The sequence below is a fragment of the Nicotiana sylvestris genome, chromosome 1 (assembly GCF_000393655.2).
Source record: "Nicotiana sylvestris chromosome 1, ASM39365v2, whole genome shotgun sequence".
Taxonomy (NCBI): Eukaryota; Viridiplantae; Streptophyta; class Magnoliopsida; order Solanales; family Solanaceae; genus Nicotiana; species Nicotiana sylvestris.
This window is the reverse complement of record NC_091057.1, coordinates 117,447,050-117,452,092: the sequence shown is the minus strand read 5'-3', so window position 1 is coordinate 117,452,092 and position 5,043 is coordinate 117,447,050.

Below are 5,043 nucleotides of genomic sequence, written 5' to 3'. Positions count from 1 at the left end.
TATTTTTCATGTATTTCACTCATTTATACATGTGCATTGACCCATGACCAGATGGCGTTATATACGCGTATATATGTATATATATATATGGGATATGGAAAAAGTTTACGGCATTATATACGCATCACCACCTGATCAGCTGGAATACGTTGATGATTTGCCCACAGTGGCCGAGATGATATGATGGGATGCCCTCAGAAGTGTAATAATGTCATGGCGTTATATACACGTATATATAAGTATATATATGTATATGAGATATGAGAAAAGTTATGGCGTTATATACGCACCACCACCTGATCAGCTGGTATAAATGATGATTTTGTCCACAGTGGCTGAGATGATATGATGAGATGCCCTCAGACGCTTGATGATGTTATGAACACATGTACTTACGCATGACATGAGATTCATACGCACATGCATGACACTATAAGTATTTACCAAATATTTAGTGGGGTTTCTTGAATTCATGTTTAAACAAGTTTTGTAGTTAAATTATGATTAGTATAGTTTTTATTATTTATACATGATCAAAGTGAATTTTGTACTATTATAATTTCGATGCGCATTGCCTCTTTTGTTTTTCACGATTTCTTCAATTTGCCAGATTTTGTTTATGTATAACCATTGTTCTTTTTCTTATTGACAATCTAATATTTTGGAGCATTTGAAACCTTAATAACAAGTAGTTTTGTGTATTTATCGTGTGCACATTGTGGAAACTACATATTACCAACCTGGAAGTGATGGTGTATGTTCCCATAAGCTTGGTCTTGGCTAGAATAAACATTCAGAGCTCATGAGGCATGATAATTCGAAAGACAGAAATGTTTATTTCGTGTACTATATTCCTAATAATATTATGTTTTATGAACTGACAAAAATTTGGTCTCATTACTTGACTCTCTCACAAGATTAAATTTTTGAGGTTATAAGTATTTATGATAATTATAACAAGTGATAAGTAAAGTCGTGAAGATGAGAGGGTAAACGAGTTGAAAAAAATAAGTTTCGTTGAGGTTGTCAATTTTGGATTAAATACGGTTGATGATATACAATTTTATCCAGACTTACAGGTTGAGTCATGTACTCCATATTTCTTTTGTGTCCTTTTATATATCGATTTACATACCTTACATACTCGGTACATTGTTCGTACTAACATCCTTTTGTTGTGGATGCTGCATTGATGCCTGCATGTATAAGTAATCAATTTGATGAACCCTCATAGTAGACGAGGTTAGCATTCAGCGAAGGATCGGTAAGACTCCGCCTCATTCGGAATGCAGCCGAGTCTATGAGCCATCGTGTCAGAGTTTTACTTAAGACTTATGGGTAGGCCGGTACCCTGTCCCATTTGATGTCAAATAATCTTACAGGCTCTGTAGACAGAGGTTCAATTTGTACAGTATATCGGAGGCCTTGACGGCCCATATGTATTCATGTGTTAAGAACGATAGTTTATTGATACAACTATTGTCCACTTACAATTGTACATTACGACTTATGGCCATGTTGGCCCATTATAATCACAAAAGGAATGAATGAGTTACAGAGTGGTTTGCTCAGGCCAGTGTGGCATCGGGTGCCAGCCACGCCTCCCGAGGTTAGGGCGTGACATGAGGTAGGCCTAGCGACAAATAGATTTGGAGAAATTCAGTGCCAATAATTGCCTCATTTCATTAATGTAAAGATAGACGACCCAAAACGACTCTAAATAAGATAAGTCACTAATGGCACTTGGCCTTCTTACATTTGAAAAACAAGTAAACCTAATCTACTTGGTCTTAGAAGGACCTTCTCCAGACTGTATGCTCTTGTCGATCAGTTCCCCCAGTTCACGCACATTCAGTAGTAAGAATGCCCTTTCCAAATGTCCTCCTTCGTTTCCTTCAGCGTTCTGGCAATCGGTGTCTCTCTTTCTCATTTTCCCTTCCAATTCCATCAGACTGTACTCCATATATTCCAGCCTTTCACTGGATTTAATAGACCTCACTTTTCACTCATTGATCATTTCCATGTCGGCCTTATGCTTCTCCATATGCTCAGCTTCAGACTCGCGAATCCTTTTGCGCAGTTTGTTATACTTCACCTGTTCTTCGGTAACTTCGTCTATGACCCTGTTTCCTAGACCAACCCTTGGCTCGAAGATTCCTGCTATGTTATCATCCAACCATGAGGAGTAGAAGTATGTATGACCCGCATGATATCAATCCTGCTCAATGGTGTCCTTTTCCACAATAATCATCAAGTGCCACATGCGTTGTGCTTCATCTTTATATGGATGGCATCATCCTAAAAATTGGCTATGAAGTGACTCATTTTTGCGACTTGCGGTATGACCTGTCTCCTGCCTACTTGCCTGTCTCATAACCCCGAGGGGAGCATAAGGGTATATGCCCCTTAACTCAATCAATACCAAGTGTGGAACATCCCTAGATCTGATGATGAAATCGTCGGTAGGGAACCATTCGAACATCCATTAAGCCTGGTCCTCGTTGAAATTGTTGAAAAACTGTACCCATCCTACAACATCCTCTGGTTGAGCAAACCTATATGAGATATAGGTCATTCTCTTAGGATGGTGGAAGGCTATCATAACATTCCACCGCCTTCGCGGAATTTCCTGACGGTATTGACCCTTTTGGAGATGTTCTAGCAACCAAATTAGCTGCAACAAATTGCAACCCTCAAAGAATCTGAATCCCTTCTGACAACGTTCCAAGGCTTGGTATATGTATGCCCTTCGATCCCGTCTATTAAGGTTTGGGCCACCATGGCCAGCCTGGTGTGGATTTTGTCCCCTTGGATCGGGAACACTAGCATTCCCAAGAAACACACGATGAACACAAAGACCCTACGGTGAATCCAACCCAAGGAGGTGATGTAGAATTCATCATCGAAAATACGGTAAGACCTACTATGATCGTATCGTTCATAGAGGAAGTCGAAAGGTATGTAGGAGTCTTTCAGGCACTTCAAGTCATCATTCTTCTTCAACCCCATCATCTTAAGAAATCCCCTAGTGGTGTGATTTTCAGGTACTAGTACTCCAGAGCTATCCCAAGGCAACTCAGTGAACCCCCTATTTCTTCCAAGAGAGGGGTCATTTCTCTGCTTCCAAAGAGGAACACAGCCCTTTCTTTGTCCCAGAATATGATGGAGGCTTCGATCAACATTTTATTTGGCTGAAGGTCTACCAAAGAAGGCAAATTTGCTAAGACCCTTTTTACATTATTTTCGTCACATGAAGGAAGATCCCTCACACGATCAACCTTGGGACTTCGTGCCTCATTTTCTGCAAAACAAAATATGGTTAGGCCCTTTCCCCTCTAGGTTTGTCTATTTATACAACAATGATTAGCATATTGGTACTTATTTCTCCAAAATTAATGCACACAATCGTGGTTTCATCTGTTGGGATTATGGAAAACCCAATGAACTTTTGGGTAAGGTTTGTCTTAAAGAGTTATTATGTGGACAACATATTTACCCGTCTAGGTTTAACCATGATGCATGAATAATTGATCAGAGTAAGGTTGCTATAGAGGTCTAGACTGGGACCCTCAAGCAGGCAACTTGAGGGGGAAAGGGACAGAACCGTCGAACGCACCGCTGATCGACTAGTTTTACCACAAATACGCCATTCGGAATTTTAAAGGTTGATATATAGGAAGAGCACAAACACTCATCAAGCATTGTTGTAGGATTGATTACGCACGAGTGGAATATGATGTAGCACATGATTTACACAACAATAAATAACATATTGTCAAGTATTTGCACGTTTAAAAATGATAAATGCGATATTTAAATAATTGAAAGACATATACGAGAAGAAAACAAGGAGACAAGTCAGTTTCGGGAAATAACGGAAATCATAAATGCTTGAAAATAAGTAATTGCATTCAAGTAAATGGGGGTAAAAGGAAAGGGTACACGTGTGTTAGCAGAAATAAACACGCTTAAGACTAATTCAAAAAAACAAGTTCATTATGGTAAGAGCCTATAATATTCCCAAGCAGAGTTGCCATGCTGTCGCGCCCCCTTTATCCTCGTGGAGTCTGGGTTTCGACATTCATTGGGAACAACTCATTTCCTTTCGGGAATTGGGTATTTGATTTTGAAGAGTCGCCACATAACGGATTCAAGGTGCGTTAGGGAACTTAGAGTAGATAACTCTTAAAAATCGGTTTGCATTACCAGAGATTGGGTAAGGGCTCGAAATAACCTTGAGGGGAAGGTGTTAGGCACCTCTCCCATTCCACAACGGTGGGTCCCGGTCGAACTCAAATTATGAATTAATCAATTAACAGATAGGCAGTCTAAGTACACATATAAGATAAAGGAAATTTAACAGATAAGTTGTCTAAGAACACATATGTAAATAAGATGAGGGAAGTCCTAGGTTTGTTAGCCTATAGGATCACATCGGTACAATGCTTGGTAATCATCCCCAAGTTAGATTGTTACACATAGCACTAGCGCACAGGTCATCATATTCTTTTACTACCCAATTACCCTCCCAAAGTGGTTGTATAAGCGCTTTTAATTGAATGAACCATATGAGTGCATTTCTCGAATGTTCCCTGGTCTTCCAAAACCCGATCCGTTCATACACCCAAGTTCCAAATCATCATCTGAACTTGCTAGAACCTTCGAATCTCTATCTTGAGGTCGTTTACTCAAAAATCCAATCTTAGTCAATTCTTTAAACTTAATGCTTCCAAAATGATATTCTATTTCCAAATCAACTATGAACTTCCCAGAATTCAATCCCGACCATGCGTACAAGTCATAATACCTGAAGTGAAGCTGATCATGGCCTTAAACTGCTGAACGACACGGTAGATCTCAAAACGACCGGTCGGGTCGTTACATTCTCTCCCACTTAAACATACGTTCGTCCGCAAACGTGCTGAGACCTACACTGGAGTTGTCCGAAATCACTGTTTAACACCTCGTGCACCTACCCGTGCTACTACAACCCAGTTGAGCACATTAGCTCGGTCCATTCTGAATATATTCCCTTGTTATTCA